The sequence below is a fragment of the Falco rusticolus genome, chromosome 4, assembly GCF_015220075.1.
Source record: "Falco rusticolus isolate bFalRus1 chromosome 4, bFalRus1.pri, whole genome shotgun sequence".
In the NCBI taxonomy this organism is placed as follows: domain Eukaryota; kingdom Metazoa; phylum Chordata; class Aves; order Falconiformes; family Falconidae; genus Falco; species Falco rusticolus.
In genome coordinates, this window is record NC_051190.1 from 12439707 (window position 1) to 12461169 (window position 21463).

Below are 21463 nucleotides of genomic sequence, written 5' to 3' on the forward strand. Positions count from 1 at the left end.
CCGCCGCCCCGCCCGGCGCGGCGAGGCACGGCCCCGGGGCGGTGCGGAGGGACAGCGCACGGGCGAGCCCCGGGGGGCGCCAGGCCCCGGGCCCGCGGAGGGTCTGGGGGGGCTGGAGGGGTGCAGTCCCTGGGGGGTGCAGTCCCTGGGGATGCAGCCTTTGGGGGGGCGACGGGGGTGCAGTCCCTGGGGGGGTGCAGTCCTTTGGGGGGGCAAGGGCGGTGCAGTCCCTGGGAGGATGCAGCCCCTCGCAGGGGCGAGGGGGTTGCAGTCCCTGAGGGGTGCAGTCCCATGCCCCTTCCCTTCTGCCACCCTCGCTCCCGCCCCTTGCCTGCCTGCCTGCTGGAGCTTGAGGGGGTCATTTCCAGCATGATAGAAAGTATTAGGGTGTGGGGTCGTCCCCAAGCGTTATTACAGTCAGTACTAGTTTTTCATATAAAATACATGTGCTGACTTTATATATATACATATATATGTACATACACACACACTCCAGTCATGCATGTTTGGCCTGGACCAGGTTGCGGTTTCACTCCTGCAGGCTGCAGCCCCACTGTGGAGGCTTCCCGGGGTGCCAGCTGCAGCAGCAGTGAGTTTTTCTCCTCGATCAGTGGTTTTTTAAATTCAGTTTTTCATTTTTCAGACCCTTGGGAAGGCACCATCTGGGATACCACAATGCAGTCTCATGACAACAGGTCTGTGCACCTTTTTGAGGGCTACACAGGGCAGAGCACCATCCGTTCCCTCCCACTGTGGGGCTTGCTGTCCTGCAGGAAAAATGATTATCCTCATTTTATGACTTTATGGGGAAACTGAGGCACAGAGGGTCAAACCAAACGTCTGTGGCAGAACCAAGCCGCGGACTCCTCTCTTTTCAGCTCCAGCTCAATGCCTTAAACTGACAAAGATGTCCTCCGCCTGCATTGCTTTGGAATTGCCAGTAACACGTTTCACGGTTTGGCAAATGTAAACCAGTCTCTTCCCAAGAGGACGCTCAGCCTTGCCAAGTCATGGCAGAAACGGCCCAGGGGCAGCGCAGAGGGGACCCCGCAGCTGCCTCACCCCGGTGGGTATCACCACAGGCCCCGGGGTGCTCAGAGCACTGCCCTCGTGCACAGACCTCGCTCGTCTTCCATGTTATCTCAGTGAATAATGCATAAATACATGCTCATCAAATTCCTAGATACTATATTTATACAAATACATCAGAGCCAAACTCTGCATTAGTGTAACTTCACTGAGGTAAAAAACATTACGTTGGTAAAAACGCTGGCCTTAAATATTTTTACCCAAAATAGATTTTTGGCAAACCTTGCCTTGCTGTTTTCTCTCAATTAAAATCCCTTTGTTCCCTGAGTAGGTGGAGTTTAGCTTATTGCAATGCAAAGGGCATGAGATTTAGATCCAGCTAAAATCCCGATTCCTCAAGGCTGAGCTTAAATGGAACTTAATTTGTTGGCTGTAGAGATATGAAATTCCCTTATGATGTTTATTACTGTGAAAACAACCAAAAGTTACAATCTGAATTTTGTCATTATTATAACCTACATATGATCGGGACACATTAGAGGTTTCTGTAAATGTTGGTTTTCCACATGCAAAAGACCATTTCTTTATATTTTAGCTACAGGAGTTCCCAACTTTCAATTGCTGGAGAGGTAGTGAAATTCCATATTTACCTTTTGTGGAAATTAAATAGGCGTGTGCCGCAGTTCTGCTTCTCAAGTTTCACCCATTTTACCAGGCCCACAACCTTCCTGCTTCCCGCTCGAGGCCGGGTGTGTTGCCCACTCGGAGCTGCAGGGCTGTGCCGTGAGCGGCTGCAGAAGCTAGCGGTGCGAGGGTGAGCCTTTTGCAGTGGGCTCAAGCAGATCCAAACACGAGCTGCTGCCGGAGGAGATGCCCAGCCACCTTTCTTTGTGCCTCCTCTGTGATGGAGGAGGGATCCGATGCTTTTGCACGTTCGAAGAACTCTGCGGAGCAACTTACCCATTCGATATATGGCAACAGTGATCACTGTGAAGTGAAATGCAATGGAATTAATCAGGCAAGTGTTAACTAAGACCTCTGTATTTCACCCTGAGATTTCCCTGGGAAAAATATTAAAAATGCAGGCAAGCAGCACGGAGTGCCTGGGAAGCGAGTCCAGAGCATCCAGGACGAGCCCCTGACCTGAGCTCACTATGGGACTAGCTCTGGATGCACCAACTTTTTGCATGTGTCCAGATGCCCTTGGCCGTGCACATGGGATCAGCTGTGCTGGGAAACTTCAGCAAAGCCCTTGTGCAAAAGTTCAGTGACTATGCCTTAGGCATTTCTGGGTGTCCAGCACTCTTGTAGAAATTACTGCCCTGACCAGTCTACTGGAAATCAGGACACCCTGGACAAATATCCAAAGTCCTCTTCTTCTGCCCAGAGAAAATTTCTAGGCAGAGACAAAGGACACGTTAAAAACAAACAAACAGGATATACGATAGCACGAGTTCTGATATCTCACTTCAGCACAAACTCGCCATTGTACAACAGAGAATAATGAGAAAATATGCAGAAGTCACTGTCACTTGGAGCCCCAGACTGGGGTTGTCCTTGAGAAATACGTCCAACAGCTTCATCCTCTGCAGCATCTTTTCTGAGCAGAGATTGTATCTGAGAAATTTTCTTTCCCAGGACAATGACAAAGGGCCTCAAACCACAGTCCTGGGTTTGGGGTCTGCAGGCATGCTTTGGGGTTTAACCCCAAAATTAAGAATGACAAGCTACAGTGGCAGATGCCAGCCTCTGGGCTGACTCAGCCGCTTCTCCAACGCTCCGTGATATCTGAATGCACTTCTCAAGCTGTGAACTCATTTACTGATTAGTTCTTCAGAGCCCCACAACAGTGAAAGCAAATAGACACACATCTAAGTCTTGCTCAAGATTTTGGAAACACTACAAGCTTTTATTAACAGCAGGATAAATGCACAGATCTAGACAAATATAATGACTTCTGATTAATTTTAGCTGCCAGTTTTTCATGAAAACCAGAAATGACTGTTGGGCTGAGACAGGCTTTTAGGGTTGAGTTTTTGTGCAGTTGTGACCGATGTCTCACATCCTTCATTTGGTACTGCAGCAAAACTGAGCCCGCTATGATACACATTTGTCTTTCCCCCTGCCCCATCCTTTTTGTGCATCGCTAAGAGATTTCCTTCCCTCTGTTCATCTCCTCACCAAGTCCTTTCAAGATCTACTAGTGCTTCTGCCCCTCAATCTGCTTGGGGATTTTCCATTCCTCTTTTGCCACCTTTTGGGAGAAAACTTCAGTCAAACCGATTCCTCTACTCAGACCACCTTTTTAACATTCCTACAGCCCAGTCAAACACTGGGGCTAACGTAAAGTTAAGGTCCTTTTCACTGGCTTTTGTCTGATGGCTGTGTGTTAAAGATCCAGTCAGGAAAGGCAAATAAACCTTGGCATTCAAGCCTTTTAAAATCTCCCTGAGGATAATAATAGCACTGCATTATAAAGCAAAAAGAAACCGTAGGCTGAAGGTTGTTGCCATGCCACGTAGCACAGACCCATTAAAGGTGGGAAAGGCAGCAAAAGGCTCGTCCCTGCTCGACAGTTTACACCTAAGAACTGTTTGGCTCTGCACACAGTTTGCCTTTCCATATGGGGCTGTACAGAGGCCGATTTTTCCTGCCTCAAATTTTCCCATCTTCTGTACGTAGTTTGCACAGCTTTCTGTTACAAATGACCTCTCGTTTTTGAGGAGACTGGAAGGGAAAGTGTCTGAACTTCACGGATGGGCAAAAAGAGGGATTGTCTGCACGGGGTAAGTGCTCTGCTATCTTTAGAGGTCACCTGTGGCATTTCTGCCCCAGCCCCTGCTATTCCCCATTTACTGCCACAGCAACCGATTAGTAAAGTGATGAACCAACTGGCCACTTGGCAAAACAAGGGTTAGTCAGGCTGAATTGATTATTTGCACATTTCCGTGTGATTTATGGATCGAGGCTGCTCTTTTCCAAAGAAAGAAGCAAAAATAATCAGGCAAAGAAAAAAGTTAAAAGGAAGTTCAAATTATACTTTGGGATTTATTTTTTTTTTAATTAGCCTCCTGCAGACGGATCCCTTCCATGTGCCACAAAGCTGATGGCCATGTCTGGCTGAGCTCCACTGGGCTGCGGCTTTCAGCACCAGAACAGTTACATGGACACAGAGGGAACAAAAAAGCCTGTCAGACTCTCCAGTAATGTTATGATCACTTTAACTTAGCAGTCCTTGACACCCGCAGATAAGGACTGCAAGTTCTCTCGGTACTACAGAAATATTGACACAAAGAATATGTTTATCCCTGACTGTGGTTCTGCAGGACAAGGTGGAAATGGCAACAGCAATCTCGGGACTTAATTTCTTTGGCCTTGCAAGGGCATCTGTGCTGCAGGGCCAACAGTTTATTGATTTTTTTTTTTTTTCTTTCCTTCACTAGTTTGGAAATGATGTTGTTTTTTCAAGTCAGACTCATACGCCTAAGGGGAGATAAGTTGGAAGAAATTAATTTTAGGATCTTTTTATGTTAATACCTTTTGGACTATTAAAGGCAGGGGGAAGTTGGGGAGAGTTTCTGATTTTCACCCAAACTTTCTGTTCATTAAGACAGTGAGAGACAAAACATCAGGTGACTTTCTGGCTGGTGTCTCTCTAGGCCATCTCTAACCAGGTCCAGCTCCAACACTGGGTGGCCCTGCAGAACCCCTGCATTTTAATCTTCTGGCAAAAGCACTCCCGAGCAGAGCTGCACCTGCCAACATTATGAATGTCCAAGGGAATTAGACCACCTTCTGCAGGGATATGGGTGTGCTGAGTGTGTGACAGACACGTTGTCCCATCACTGCCTCCTCTGCTTAGTGGTGAGACGATGCAGAAGAGCTGGGGCTCAGCTGTTTAAACCCTGGTCCTGATGCTGCACGGAAGCCGATGCCTCCAACACGATACAGGAGGCTCACTGCAAGGGGTTCAAGAGCAAAGGGAAGAGCTTAGTCCAAGCTGTCACCCCTGAAAATGACTCAGGGGCAGGCAGGTCTGTAAATGTGACAAATCCCACTGACTCACTTCGAGGCGATTCAGCACTTGCCTCTGCTCATCCAAGTTTAGGGAAGCAAACTAGACTGGAAGATGTAGAGGAAGATCTGGGACATGACGAATGTTGGCTCCTCTTCAGTAGTGGATCTGCAATAAACTGTATTCCCCTGCCCTCTCCTGGAAGGAATACGCCAGAGCTGGGTGTGTTTGTGCAGGATTCTTCTGCTGAGCACTCCAGGGAAGTGGCTCAAGGTGGTCGAGAGGAGATAGTGGTTTTGAAGACAGTGTTTACAGGAACGAACAACTATGACCATGGTGCGTCCATCGTGCATTGCCAACACCACGTCTGCCAGAAACTGGCACACCTCTTGAGAACGGGAATGTTTTCAAGGAAGAGCTGCCTGCTTGTCTGGCCGTTTGCATTGTATTGGGAAACAGAGAGGGTGACCCAACCGATGGAATCCAGAGCCTCTTACTCACCTTAAATAGTAAGCACAGAGTCTACATGAAAGCACTGGTAACCTTCGCTCAGGTCACAGAGGAGCATCGCCCGGTCAGAAATGCAACACGTTGGCACCAACAGACAGTGTTCCTGGGGGTACCAGTGCAGAATGAGCAAGTGGGACCCCATCACTCCACCAATGATATAGTGAGAGCCCAACAGGGAGGTTGACAATCTCTGTGGAGGTTATAGCGTAGAGGCAGTGCAAAAGTACATAGTCCTCAAAATCAGGAAGATCCAGGTCTGGAGGTCTGGTCCCAAACCTTCAGCTGTGATGTTACTGTTAAGCCCCCAGACACACAGTTCTGTGAATATGACCCATTTACATAGATTCATACCGGAATATATCGGATGATTTTGCAATGCTTCCTTCTTCTCCAGTCACGTGAATTACATTCTTTTTTCTAAACACCAAACATCCAAAGCAATACTAGTCCTGTTCTACAATGGGGACTAATTAGCAAATTGCTGCTGTTGAGATAATAATGGGAGCAACAAACCACAAAAATAAAGTGTAGAAACTCTACAAATGAGTGTATAGTTCAATAGTTACAGCATACGACTATGAATCAGGAGCTCTGGAAGGGCAGGACCAACCACACGTGCACTATATAACCTCAAAATGTCTCACATACTTGGAGTTTTCTTTGTAGTTGTATTTCATCTGGTCTTTGCAAACCCAGCAAAGAGGTATGCCAAGATCCTCCAACGTGTTGGGTAGGTGAATCACCTCCTTGCTGCTGGGGTGCTGCTCACCACAGAGGAAAATGAGACTGTATGTTGTAAACAGGCTGTGAACAAATACTGGGGGGGCATTATCTTTTAAAACTTGGCTATTTGCTCTGTCTTCATGACGTGGGAGTCACCGAAGACAACAGACACTACGTAATACCTTGACCAGCTCCACAACTGGTTTCTTTCCCTGCTTCACTTGAGTGTAAGTCCCACTTGCTGGGTTCGCAATACGTTCAGTGCATTTCTTTACCCTCCTCTTCACCCTCTTATCAAAGAGATGAACAGTTCCAGCTGCCTTCAAAAGCGAGAAGGTTCCTTTTTCCTGCTTCACTACAGGGATTAAGAACAACGTTTCTGTTCATCACAGAAATAAACGTTAAATGAAAGTTGAATTACATCGCTTCTGTGACTAATATTCTAGCTTGTTTTCTAAAGTTAATTCTTCATACACTTTTTTTTTCCCCCTCTTGTTCTGTCTTACATTTGTCCAGACTCCCGTGTTCCTGAGGGACTAATTACCCACTCAGCAGTTGCTCTGAAGTCCAATTCTAATAGTTGGCAAAACTCCGTTCTTCCGTGCAAGCTTTCAAAATAATGCCTCAATTTGTTTCAAATAGCACCACTCTCTGGAGCTTCTTCCCAATTTGCATCACCCCGGACTGAGATTTATTTCACTGCTGTTGAGACCTGACTGCTTTGCTTGTCACAAGGCAGATATACTCAGCAGAATAATTAAAAACAAATAAACAAACAATAAAACCTAAAACAAATTGATTGCTCGTTTTAAAAAAATTATTCATTGTGATGTAATCTTCTATTTTTTCATCTAATGAGTCCTTAGTAGCAATGTGAGCTATGAAGAAAACACTGATTCATACCTGGATTATTCTTTCTCAAAATACAGATGTGATCATAGCAAGTGTTTTCATTCACACCAGCTTTGGACTTGTCAAAAGGTTAGGGAAAAATCTAGTCATACATCCTGTGATGTAAATATGCACATTTTGTTATTCTGTAGGTGCTTGGGAGCAAAATACTCACCCCTACTGGAGTCAAAATTAATAACAGCAAGCTAAATTCACATTACAGGCATATATTTTTCTCCGTAAACACCACTTGAGAGGAAACCATGTCCTTTCCCAATTCTGAGGTAGATATATAGATAGAGATATATATATGGCCAGAAGCAGCTCACCTCATCTCCTCGCTCTTCAGTTTCTCCACCTGTTCCCTAAGGATAATAGATTCATACAATGGTTTGGTTTGGTTGGCTTTGGTTCTTCATAGTGAAGAATGTTTTCCCTATATCTAATCTAAATTTGCCCTTTTTCAGTTTAAAGCCATTACCATGTCCTTTTGTGGGGGGCCCCAGATAACTTTGACATTATGCAGTACTGGACAAACTGGTGTTCATAAAATGCACTTGGATTGTCTGGTAAAGAATATGTAGAAAAAAAGATGATGACAAAGCCTTTTTTTCTCAGGATACCTGAATTGTGCCAATGGCACAGGGAATATGGCAGCTCCTATGAGAAGAACCTGTAATCACTGAATGGGAAAGAACATCACATCTTATTTAATGATTTCATTCTTCCATAATCTCTACTTAATGACACGCTAATTCATTTTTTCCTAGAGAAAAGATGGCTTTAAACCTCTGCACATCACCCAGTATGTGACCAAGTGAACTTGGGATGTGTCTGCTGCAGAGGCATGGCACAGCAACTGCCCTTGGCTCTAAAGCTGATTTACCCCAACGCTTGTGCAACGTTTAGATCTGGACTTTTTTTTTTTTTTTTTTTTTCCTTAAGCTTGCATTTCATTGTGGTCAACCTGTGAACTAATGCAGGCAGCAGGGCTTTTCTAGATAGCACTACAGTTCCTGTCAATTAACAGGTATCAAGTCTCTTATTACAGTTAAGCACTGATCATGCAAACTGGTCAGAGTTAGCTGAAGTTCACTATTGTAATTCTCATTGGAATTCTTGCCTAAATACCACATCCCCTAAGGTAAATACTGACTAATTTCTGCCCTGCAAAGAGCCAAGTATTGTCATGCCAGCCTTTCATCTCAGAACCTCACTAGTGTGACCAGTCAAGAAAGCTAATTTTTTCTTTTACACCCAGAAAAATAGGTAATTACCACTATCAGAGAAGATGGGAAGGGTGTTGATTCTGGGATGCCAAGTTTTTCACTTTTAGCATGCAAAATCAATTGCAATCACAAGTGTAAGTTATTTGCTGATGGGACCCACAGCAACACCAGTACTAATCAGTTTTACTGGTGGGCTCAGCAGAGGCTAAAGAAATCAAGTACAAACCTGGTTCTTTATCAGAATTGATCCAGTAATTAAATATTTACTTTCAAGACTTGTCTCAGTTCTATTTCCAGCTCAAAATAACAAGTTTTTTTAAAGATACCTTACCGCTGCTCCTGCATGTTCAAAAACAATGTCTCCTATTTTTGTAAACCTAGCAATTTTTTTTAAATACAGTCTGCTACATCTTGTAGTTCCTTCGCTTAATGAGCCATCAAAAATGTTCCTGCTAACATTACAGACTCTTTTTTCCACTTTCCCCAGGGCATCCACCCCGTGTGGCAGCACCCTGGGAGCAGCTACTGAACGGCGCGGAGCTGCCTGGAGGCAAGGGCGCTGCGCACAACCACAGGCACGCTGGAACTCCTCCTGCTGGATTTACAGCTTGGAAAATCCCAGTATTTCCAAAATCAAAACTTGGGAGCTGTTCTTAATCTGTCAGCACCTTTGTAAGAAGAACCTAAGAACTGCCTGGGCATTTGTATAAAAATTGAAACTGTCCAACACTCCTTCCTTCCCCCTGACCTATGTGCAGGGCTGTCACCATGGGCCATAGCTTGGGCCAGCACACAGCTGGCCGAATCAAAAACATCATCTCACCAGTCTAGAGCTGGAATCAGCCCGCTTCAGGCTGGGTCCGGCAGATGTGAAATGTCAGCAGCTGCCTTACCAGTGGTAGGGCTGGCAAAGGGCCGGCGAGGCGCAGGCAATGCTTGTAACCATGCCAAGAGGTTGCAACGAATCCCGTCCTGCTGAGCAGCACCACGGCATTTCACAACTCCCCTGCCCCGCCGTAGCCTCTGGGGAGTGCAGCGGGCTGGGGTGCCTGGGGACACGGGGAAGTCAGTCTGTGCTGCCCCAGGGATGTGCTGTCCTCTTCCTTCCCTACAACACTGGGAAACCTTCCCTAGTGCAAACAGTCAGGTGTAGCAGTGTATTGGTCACCCTTATTTCACCGTGGCTGGCTGGGTGCAAGCTGAGGCTGCTGCTTTCACCGTCGCCGTTGCCTTCAGCAGAGCTCAGTAGCGAGTGTTCAAAACAGCTGCGTGTAGGGCACATGCTCCTGTTCGGTGCCACGGAGGTGAGCGCCAAAGCACAGCCAGCCATGTACTGCACCCTCCGTTGTGCCGCCTGCTGCAGCTCCGCGGTGAACGGCATTTCCCTGCATCCCAAGCATGGGAGAGGCTGTCAGTTCGCTGGAGTTTCATCTGCTCACAGGTCAACATCAGAAGATACTCCTTTTAAAAACAACTTCAATTTGCTTTCAGTGAAAGCCCTCCGGAAGGCTTTTTTTTTTTTTTTGCAGGGAAGAGCCAGATATGTAAGCAGATTTCCAACGCACAAAGCCACACGGGCCACCTGGGCTGCCATTTGGTCACCTATTAACTGGGCTGCGCGGGTCGAACCGGCAGCAGCCCCGCGACTCCAAGCGCAGCTGCAGCCGCTGCAGTGGCACGTCTCCAGGCCGGGCGGGCGCTGCCAGCACTGGGAAGAGGTACAGTATTGCAGCCTTTGACGTCATTCCAGTGGGATCAAGCTCAGACGTCTGTCCTGATCGGAGATTGCGCACGGCTCCCCCAGAGAACAGACATGTTGTGCAATGCCGAAACAGACTTTACTGAGGAATCAGGGATAGCTGTGCCTGACAGCAATCGCTCAGCACCACCAGGATCAGGCCTTCAGTGTGCAGAAACGGCAAGGGTTCAAAAAACTGTTTAATAATTCATCGTCAGGCAAAAATATTTTAGAACAGGGGGGACATCACCGCACAACAGCAAAATGATGGACAAAAGAGCAATCCGCCCTCACAAGTGGGGCTGTTTGCACAGGGTGGAGGAGAGGGTTTGGACAGTGCTTGGATTTTTCCATTTTGTTTGGGCACTGCCTAGTAAAAATGGGCCTGGGCAAGAGAAATAAGGGCTACAAAAATCCCAGGGATCATCAGTCAGCATGAGTGCATGGAGGTGTTTAAGTCTTCTCTGGGGTAAGAGAATCAAGGAAGGTTCATGGGGAAGCCAAGACAGTGATGGGAGGGAGAGGAATCGGGGCGCACAATGCCGAAGGGCTCCCAGACAGCCAAGGGAGCTGGCCACAGGCAGGGACAGTGAATGCCCCGAGGGCTCCCAGGAGGCTCAGCTGGCTGCCTGGGGCAAATGGTTCAACACCAGACTCAGATGTGGGATGTCACCTCCAAGGAGAATGCTGAGGGTTAGCATTTCTGTGGAGACAATAGAAAACAAACATTGGAGGGGCCACTGGGCTCAAAGATGGATCGAAGAATCGAGAGAGATGGAGACTTTGCAGAAAGGGCGTGAGAGTCTGCAGAAGTTTTCCCAGAAAGGCTGAGCTGAGCTGTTGGCAGAGCTGCAGCCTGCCGGGGCAGAGCCCGACCGTGTCCAGGCATCCCGGGTGAGGCTCAGCTGCAGCATGGGTTTTCTGGAAACAGGGGATAGGAAGGTGGCCCAGCCATCAGAGTCCAGTGGGTGAGATGAATCCTCATAAAAACACAAGCCAGCAGAAAAGCTTCAGCAACCCAGAACAAGAGGTGCAAAAAGGAATAAAAATGCTGGAAAAGTCACCTCAAGCAGAGGCTCCTGAACCGCACTGGAAGGCAGCCTCTGCGTGGGACAGGGCCAGCCTGAGGACTTGGAACTTCTCAACCCTCTTTTGGAGCCCACTGAGACCCAGATAGGAGACAAAAAATTTTGTCAGCTCAATTACTGCAGCCTCCTCCTCCCTCATCCCCACTTTCGAGAGGAGAATGTGCCAGGAGCTGCCTTTGGCTGCCTTCAAGTCCATGTGCCTGCTGAGGAGCCACATGGGCTGCTTCAAGGGGCTGTCTTGAGCAGTCGTACATTAATGGAGCTGCAGGATTTACCTTCTGGGGAGAGGTCAAGCTGTGACCCGCCATAAGCACAGCACAAAGTCCCAGGTCTAACGCAGCGTATGGGGAGTGGAAGGTGAATCAGGAAAACTGCTGGAGGTTTCATTGGGCTTATCCCAAAACAATGCTGCATATTTGAACAGGGAAACTTAGAACAACTTCAGAGACTTTCAGTTAGGAACTAGGCTCTGTTACTTCTACTGTAACAAAACATAAATATATTGTAGTGGTAAAACTCCTTGCCTCACCATTTAACAGTGTCAAAGGCAGAAAACGATTTACAATATGCTAGAAAAATTATCAAGAAAATAAACAAGAGTCTTTTAACTCGTCCTTGATAATGGTTTAGCCATAGGCCAGACTCAGAAAGCAAGGAAACTAAATATAAGGATAACAGAAATCTAAACGCCCTTATTTTACCAGACCCTTTCCCACAGCCACCACCGATCTGAACAGCCTCAACCAGCTCCACTGGATTTTATCTGGGAAGCTTAAAAAGCAGGAACTGGCAAAAGGGGCTGGATGTGAAGGACAGGCACCAGATTGCTTTCGCTTCAGGGTGCAGTCTAGGGAAATCGGGAGCAGTAACTTTAGCTCATGTAACACACACACATGCGTGGCAGGCCACTGGAGAGGGTACAGCGTGGCAAGTGTTTTCAGCCTGTTTTCCACACCAGGGTGGTGTCCTGCTGCTGCATCAAAAAGGTTCACGGTTAAACTAAGGCCGCCAATCTGAGCTCAAAGCAAAGCTGTTCCAAAAAGAGGTAATTTACCCTGGACATGCTGTTGCTAACAGGAAGAAAAGCCATGAGCAGGCAGTAAGCAGAGTCCCTGCTGAGCCAGCCAGGGCCCCTGCGCCCCACAGAGCTGCTGCTGCTGGGATGCCCGCTGCTCTGACACGGGGCTGATCAGCGGCTTTGCCAATATTGCACAACCCCTGGGGAGATGGGGTAAGAAGGGAAACCATTGCAGTGGGCACCTGAAAGCAACTGAACCTTTCAGCAGCAGAAACGGGTCTTGTCTGCATGCCTGGCTCAGCCTCCCAGCATTGCAAAATCCCTGCTCGTATCATATGCAGGTGGTAGGGTTTCTAATTTAGAAGCCGCATTGGAACAGGAACAGGAAAGTCATTCAAGTGTGATGGCTTAACCTGGCACAAGTCTGCATTCAGCAGAGGAGCATTGATGTCACGCCTGAAAGAAACTCCCTTCGGAGGCTCTGAGCGCCGCTGTCCCCATTTTCCACAGGGAGAAGTCTGGGGTCGGTGTACACCTCACATCTCTGGGGCGTACAGGTGGAGTTAACAACCACAAAGAACAACTCAAGAAGCAATCGAGAGACTTACCCCCAGCCCAAGTGCAGCAATGCTGATGCTCTCTCCAGAGAGCTCAGCTGCAAACACCGCTCTCAGGGGACCGCAAGGGAACAGCTGCCCCAGGGGAGCACCGTACCCAACACATGGGGGGGGGGGGGCTGCCCTGCAGAGGTGGGGGCAGGCTGCAGAAGCTCTAGTAGGAGGTTTATCTCCTTTTGGAAGAAAATGAGCCGAGTCTGAACCAGAACATGGCTGAGAGGGAAAACAGGGTGGGCAGCAGACCACCGCAGACATGGAAAGCAGTGAAGTTGGGGTGGGCGCTGAGAAGGGGAGATGCTGGCAGAACATAGGAGGTAAATATCAGGAAACAAATTTCCACGAACTTCATCTCGTAACCCCTAAATGTCTAAAACTCAGACATCAGTCAGTGTGTGAGCCATTCACCTGTGGCTGTCAGTAGTCAACAAGACACATCCAGAAGGAAGACGGGCCCTGGGAGCTCAGCACGAGAATTGAGTCAGGAATGACTTACCTAAGCCACCAGCCTCAGGCTGGAGACAGGGGGAAGGGTTTTCCCACAGGCTGAAGGGATCCATGGGAAGCCAATATCATTTAGTAATGACGGCACTCACACCTAGGAAGAGAAAGCAGCCAAATAAGGTGAAGTTACATTAACACTAGTATTGGCAGCATAGCTGAGAGAGAAAGCCCAGGGGAGGGAAAGCAGTTTTGGGACAGTGTCCTGGCTACCCAAAAGGGGCTGGGGACTGTAAGCATTTCAGGCATGATGAACTCAGCATCACAGGAAAGGACCCTTGCCCTGGCTTGGCAAAGAGGGTCACGTCTCAGAAACATCCACCTCCACCAATGTTAGCGTCTCTCAGGAGTTAATTCCACCTGTGAGCAATGATGGGGTAAGTGATCTGCAGGGTTTTTTCAGGTGATAGGCTGTTGAGTTAATAGCAAATACAGGCAGCTGCCTGCTGTGTTAAATGAACTTCATTCCATTTGCAAAACAACGTGAGCTCTGCTCACTGCTGCTCAGGTGTCTGCTGGCTGCATCTGTCAGGTCAAACTGTGTCGGAGGGATCTGACTCACTTCTTGCATCAGACCTGCAAGAAAATGAGTCAGGGACAATTTGAAATACCTTGATCAGCCCTCTAGGCTTCCACAGATCTCCTGCCTAAATTCATCTCTCTCTTGTAATCTCTTCAGGAGCCAAATCTGAGGCTCATTCAGTGCAAGTAAGGGGTGGGAAATGGCAGTAGTTATCACTCAAGGAGGGTTGGCAAAAGAAAAAGGGGTTAAGGGATACATACTGAGGAAGCAGTGAGGAGTTTGCACTGGGGGTTGCTGTCTTTGCTGCTCTTGTTCCACTGGAAGCTGCAGCACGTTGCATTTAGATGGGAGTGCTGATGTTCAGGAAAGCATCACAGGACAGATCCCAGCGAGGATCGCCAGGCTCATGATGGACTTGGTGAGCCCATTGAAGAAACAGGATCTGGTCCTGATGGAGAAGGAGGAAACTGGGGGTGTGGGAGTGAAGGAAGTAACAGGAGCTGGGGTGTGGTGTGGGAGTAAAGCGGTAGGAAAGGACCAGGGCTTGTAGTTGTGCCAAGGGAGCCTCTGCCTGTGACAGGAGCAGGAAGCGCAGGGAACAGTGGAAGAGCCTCATTACTCAAACAATGCCTTTGCCTGATCTCTTGGGGATGAATCGGAGCCTAGGACCAGACTGAGGAACTGCCAATCTGGAACAGACCGGTGGTGCCTGCAGGCAGGTACCCAGCTTCCAGCAGAGGCCAGATTTGGATGCTTTAGAGGAAAATCTTCGATAGCATCCTAGTTCCAGGAAGAGTGCTGCACATTGAGTGTTTGCTCCTGTTGGGATAGCTATGGGACCACAGCAGGGCAGACAGGCTATTTATAAGCATATCAGATGTCAGCTGAGCTCTTTGCACTTTCTGTAGATCGTATATCAAGTCTAATGAGAAGGAACACAGACTGAGGAGAACAAAAGAGCACAGGTTAAAAAAGAGGTGTCCTCTTAATACAATACATACAGGGAAGAACAGCAGCTGGCCCTGTGCCCAGCACTGCTTACAAGGCCCCTGAAAGCTGACCAAGATCACTTTACTGACAACACTGTGAGAATGCTGGTTGAGAATGCTGGTCGTGATGATGGTCCTGCATTGTTAGACAGAGAATTATTTGCTCCTGAGAAAAAGGGATCCAAACCTATTCACAGATGTTTCATTATGCTCTCCTCTAAGGACATGCTCTGCCTAACGAAATAATAAGCCAGCTGAAGGGTTAACTCTTTCTCTCTCCAAACCTACTACGAGAGAGCTAAAATACAGATTTAAGCACAGACAAAAGATAATGGCTGTTCCAATTAATGTTCCAGCTAGCATCTGCTCTTTTTAATTAGTTGAAGTCTAGTTTTGTCTGGAGATAGAACCGCTGCGCAGAACTGTGCTGGCTCCTTTTCTGCTTAGCCGACTATTCTGATCTCGCTCGGTCTTTGGAAACTTCTCCGTTTCACAGAGGCCAGAGCCCATTGTGCACTGATACTTGGTACGTACCCACAGGCTGCGTATACGTTTCACTGCAACAGGCTTCAAATCTGTGTTTCCCACAGGAGGGAAAACTGACACAGGAAGATATTTTACAGATGTCCTCTCCTTGCCCCCAGACACATATCTGTGCATTGCTTCACTGATCGGCCACTCAGTTTGCTTCTGCAAACAGGCATTTTCATAGAGCAGATGCAAGTGGATGGAGGAGGGTTCCTCAGGACCTGTTAACCTCCCTGTCTTGCTCAAAACTCGCTGATCCTTCACCTCACTCCTTGTAACAAGACCTTTGAGGATCTTCATGTTTCAGTTACACACAGATGAATAATTTACAAGTCATAGTTGTTGCAATCAACGAGCCCTTCTGCTCTGTCCAAGCACTCAACAGGCTTGTCTTAAACTTCCCTCACTTTGCTAAAACCTCCACGACTTAAGCAGCATTCAAAAACCTTTAAAGATGAGGCTGATGAGGGAAGAGCAAGGGTGGCATATCACAGCAGCTGCAAACAGCACTCACAGCAAGTATTCCTCTTATCTCTGAGCAGGGCATTGACCTGTTGTACAAACTCCAGGTAGGAAAGCCACGGGGAAAGCAACCCCAGATGTAATATTTACCTAAAAGGAGACATTGCAGTGGCAAACAAGCTACAGGATCTGCTGACATCCTGGTGGGGAGAACAGCGGGCATTCACACAGGTGCAGGCAAAGAAATAGGAATGGGATGTGGAAACTTTCTAGCATTTCCAAGTAATAAAGTTGCCGTTGCGTGAGGAGCATGTTCATGCTGTCCATGACTCCAGCTAAACAGACACGACACGTGAATTTGGGGCTCATCCCACCAAAGACCTATTGCACAGCTTCGGCAGAGTCACTTTGTCACTGTGTGCACCAGTACTCCATACTTAAAATAGAGATGCAAATAGGCAGGTCCTGCAAGAAAACAGTCAGGCTGGCACCAAACATTCCTGAATCATTGCAGCTGTTACCTAGTGATGCCTCATCCTCTGGCAAGGGGAAGCGGATCCTATGAGCTACCCTGGGGATATGAGCCACACTTTTGGATCACAGATAATGGTTCCTGTACAAGCTTCTCTGGAGAAGAATATAGACAGGACTGAAACAGCTCAGGAGCAAAGTGAATAGCAGGGTTGTTTTTATCTTTAATCCATTCCACATGAGCAGAAAGAGTTTGGAGCTGGGAAGCATGTGCTTCCTCTTGCAGCTCTTAGAAATCAGCATGACCTATAACTGTGCTTTATGAATTCTTTTTGGACTGCTCCATACACCCCTGCCTGTTGAAGGGAATTTGTGTGCAGGGCTTGCAGGATCAGCCTGTTTCACCACCACAAAGCTGCAACTCCATTACCTCCCTAAGATCATCAAAGCAGAGGTTGCCACTGAAAGGGGCAATTTCACCTTTCCCCATCCTTCCTCAAGCCATCCCGGTGATGGTGATGAAAAGGATCTTTTCCTCAGGCAGGGTATTTTTTAGCTGGATCAGTTCCCATGCAGTCACAGCAGCTCTAGTTTTGCCACAAAGCCAGGGCCAGGAAAAAGGCTGGAACTGTGCCTTAAGAGCTTAATGCAAAATCATGAAGTTGCAACCTCAGGTTCCTGGGTCATTTGTCCCTGTGAATAGCCTGGATTTATAGCCCTGGTTAGGAAAGTCTCCTTGGGTGCAGCTTTGTGGCTCTCTTTACAATGGGCCAAGTGCAAATTCCTAGGTCCCCAAAGTACTGAGCTCTGAGGGAAGTCTGGAACTAGTTACACGTTTTCAGTTTGGGATCAGGACTAAATGATTATTCAGAACTGGCCTTGAAATTGCAACCACATAATTTATTTATATACTTACCAGAGCAAACCAGTGGGGTCACCCCACTGAGCCCAAGCTCAGCCTCCCAGATCTCATCCTCCATCGTCTGGAGAGTTTATGAAATCTCCATCCTTAGAGGTTTTCAAAACAGCTGGGCAAGGCATTGAGCAGCCTGATGCAACTTTGGAGTTAGCCCTGCTTTGAGCTGGAGGCTGGACTAGAGACCTCCAGAGGTCCCTCCCAAACGGTATTATTCTGTGATTCTGCCACCTTCTGCTGCATTTGCCTCAGGCTCCGCTACATCCCCACACGGACTGATCCAGAAGTCAGGGAGCCCGAGTCAACTGACTCTTCATGGTGTTGGCTGCGTTAGCTCAGGAGCTAGAGCAAAGCGCAGAGCTCATCTGTGTGCAGTTGTCTGAGGACAGCACTGCTGACAGTCACTACAAGAAAAACTCCTCGCCCCCACAGCACACACCAGAATAAGCTTTGCATTGCTGAAGAAACTGGCCCAGAGCTGGCAAGAATCCTGAAATTAAAACTGCAGAACATTTTCTCTTCTCAGCAGGAAAGAGTCTGCGTTCTCAGCAAGAGCGAATGTTACACACAAATCACTGTGCACTTGCTGCTCCTCGTCCTTTCACAGCACCCATGCTGGCCCACAGTAAAAGGATAGATGACAGGGGCTGTCCTGTCATTTCCACGTGGCCCTTCAGAGATTTCAGCAGCTTTCATTCACTAGATTGAGATCAGATCAGTTGAAAGAGTACCACAAATACATTTTGGATGAGAGAGCCCAGGCACGCAGTGGGGTCTGGGGATCCCTGGTAGGACACGAAGACCTGGGTGAGTCCCGCTCCACCAGCCTGCTTGCAAAGATGAGAGCTGAGCTCACGGGGCGTCTTGCACAGCCCCCTTCTGGGGACACTTCTTCAACCCAGAGGATGGGCCAGTGTGTCTTGGTGCTCTCCAAGCCTGGAGTCCTCACCTACAAGGTGAAAGAGGCACGGAAAAGCATGGGATGGGGTGGGACATGTGGGTCACCGAGCCAGATCCCCAGCCCGAGCAGTACAAGGTTGCTGCCATCTCGTGGCTGCTCTGGCCGTGCAAAGGTTACGGGACACATTCTTCCAGCTGGAAAACTTCGCATTGAGATACGTTCTTTCCTATAAGCAAGCTTCAGCTGGAGGGAGCAGGGGGTAAACAGCAGTGCCAGCGGTTAGATCCCATGGGACCACAGCACTTGGGTATCACAGCGTTGCTGGTCACAGGAGGTCTCCTCCTTACCTTCTCCACCATCTGCTCGCCCCTCTTCGGGGTGGCTCCATCCCAAGCCCTACTAATCCTTTTTTCTGCCAGGCCAGCATTTCCTTGTGCCATATAACCTAAGGAGACAGGAGACATCCCTGTTGCTGTCGCGAGGCCCTGGATTTGCTGTGCACATGCAGCTGTCAACGCCTGTGGCCATTCAGCCTGGTCTTTGTGACCATCTGGAGCCGGGAAGGCAGATCTGCAGGGAAACAAGAGATATGCTGGGATCAGAGGGGATGGGTATGGTCTCTAGTACTGTTTCTTTTGGCATTTTTCATTGAGCTGTGGTTCTAATGTAGGGATTTGTACTGTGGACAGAGTACAGACGGAGGAGAACCACACGGTCACTGTTTCTCCCCCTTTTAGCCTCTCTACGGAGCTCAGCAACATGCATAGACCTTGCAAGAAGTATGCGAGCAGCCATGTATTCCCCAGGGGATCTCCATAACCATCTTGAAGCTGCTTCCCCCCAGGCAAGAGAAAGGCAGGAGAACAGTGACCCAAAGAGACCCACCAGCAGAAAAACTTTTGACAGCTCACCAGGGACCGTTCTGAAGCCTTCAGCAGAGCTCTTGTAGGTGGTGCCCTGTGGACACTTGCTTGAGGATCCCTCCTCCTTCCTTGTGTCTAAGCCTGGGAATAGGCTCTGACTTCCCCTTCTCCCTCCTGGGATGCTCTGGCTTCTGCAGCCGTACAATTCACCGAGAAACAGAGGAACAAGAGTTCAAGAGAAAGAAAAAACTGCCAATCCATTTGGTATTTCTGTGGTGTTTGCTGGTAACTGCCAGGCTTTTCTCTTTTTGTGGTACATATTGTGGCTCACATCCCAGAAACTGAAATACTTAAATAAATGAGTCCCCTTGAGAAGCCTCTGGGCAATGGGGAGATGACTGCTCAGTGACCTGTGCAGCATCCTGGGTACACAGGGAGTTTCCCGTAATGATAAGACTACAAAGGAATATTTATTTATCTAGATACTTATTCAGCTTTCATCTCTGGCAGCATTTCTCAATCAGCCATTTCAAAATGTTTTGCCAGCACTAATTAACCCTCGCAGCACCTCTGTGGTAGGGATCAGCATCCACACATCACAAATGGGGTGACTGAATGGAGAAGACAAGTAACCCCTTCACATCACAAACTGGGTGACCAAACAGTGGAGAAGACAAGTAAGCCCTTAAAGAAAGGAATGAAGGGAGCAAAGAAATAACGGTACCCTGAAATCCCAATCCTGTCTCCTAACAAAACCACCCCCTACAAGTCCCTGCATCTGCAGACATCCTGCTCGAAATGTAAGCAGCAACCTGCCGTTTTTACCATGCAAACTGCCCGTCCTTCCCAGCTGTGCACCAAGAAAGCACCATCCAGATGTTTAATGAGGCCCAAAAATGTGGTGCCCTGAAGCAACATTACACAATCCAGAAATCCCTAAGGAGCTGCAGCACAGGCCAGCTGCACAGACTGGGCCACCAGGCAGATTTTCCCATGCTGTTGCATGTGCTTTTTATCTCATTCATTAACCAAGTTAATAGTGGCTAAGACTACACCCCAGATGTCCTTCTGGCCTTAAAAACTTGCTTGCCCTCAAGGAAATGCAATGCCTAAGTGGCTTATGGCACGTATGGGACGTGAACAATGAGCCAAAGCTATGAAGAGCTTGCACATTTCCAAGAATTCACAAAATAGATCTCTGCTTTTAAATAAGCTCTGTTCCGGTTCAGGAAAGTAAGTGTTTAGCAAGGATGGCACATAACAGAGCAACGGATATAATAAAAATATATCATTCATTGATACAGGGATTATGCCAGACAGAGCCATTGCTGTTCAAAAGTCTTAGTTTTCTGTAATCTATTTCTGTGGTGTTACCACTGCAGCAAATTTGCAATTCTGTAAAAAACTGGTATTTATGAACAAAGACCATTTGATATTGTGCCTTTAGAAAAATACATCTTAAGTACAATTTATTCCTGAATTATTTTTTTGGTAATAGAAATTATTCTGTAGTCTCATTTTTTATACATACTCCCCAATACGTTTGGGAAATTTCCCAAAACATGCTAAAGATAGCACTATGGTTTTCTGCATCACTGCTAAAAATCAAAGCATTCATGTGCAGAATAAAGAGAAATTTCTTTCTGTATAAGCATTTTCCCTCTGTTGCCTCAATCCAGTCTCTTGATAATCAGCAACTACAGAAAAGAACTATAACAATCAAATGGGAGTTTGCACTTACAGAAAATCATGCTATTTATTACACGAGTTATTCAGATGGAGAAAGCTATTTGGAAACCTATCAGTAAACGAAAGAAACTGCTATTTCAGAAAGCTGAAATTTTATTAATAGAGAGTCTAAAGAGTCTAGAGAAAAATATGATTCGTTTGGAACTGGTTTGATCTTCTCAGAAACAGGAAAGAGTAAATGTGGGGATTTAAGGATCTTTTCCTGCATTAAAAAACATTACTCTTTTCAGCTGATATTTTAGCAAACTATCTTTGGTACTTTTTATTTTGGAAGGTCATATTTGGGTTTCCATAGCACAGTTGACTTGGGGAACCTCCGGTAAGTGACAGTTCATTCACCCATACTACACATAGTCTCCAGACTGTAACTGTTCAGACTTTACCAGCAGAAAGACCAAGGCAGAGGCTATGAAATGACAAATTATGGTCATTTCCATGATGAGGGGCTCCAACTCCCATTTCCTCAACCCACCGCTTTGCTTGCAGAGATGGGGTTGAATACCCGATTCCCAGACCTATTACTTCTCTCCTGCACTGAATTTTGGTATTACATTTGTTGGTTGCCTGAAGTGGACTGAAATAACAAATAGAATCCAGCAGGCCATGGAGACCTCTCACACCATAGTTTTCTTTCTTTTTCATCCCAATGCCTGAACTCCAGCAAGCAGCTGGTTCAGGACACCCACCGGTGTGCCTGCTCCACAG

General features: G+C 47.4%; 1 long non-coding RNA gene across 2 annotated transcripts; it reads right to left on the reverse strand.

Annotated features, from left to right (window-relative positions):
• Nucleotides 1-438: 438 nt before the first annotated feature.
• LOC119146901 lies at nucleotides 439-19504 on the reverse strand. Of its 2 annotated transcripts, XR_005103879.1 has the most exons (5): nucleotides 19058-19427; nucleotides 17246-18716; nucleotides 13352-13453; nucleotides 1680-10838; nucleotides 439-767 (listed from the first exon to the last, which is right to left on the reverse strand). It is a non-coding gene; the product is annotated as an uncharacterized LOC119146901 (long non-coding RNA). The 2 variants fall into 2 exon arrangements; XR_005103878.1 differs by lacking the exon at nucleotides 439-767 and having other exon boundaries at nucleotides 2912-10838; nucleotides 13264-13453; nucleotides 19058-19504.
• Nucleotides 19505-21463: the final 1959 nt, after the last annotated feature.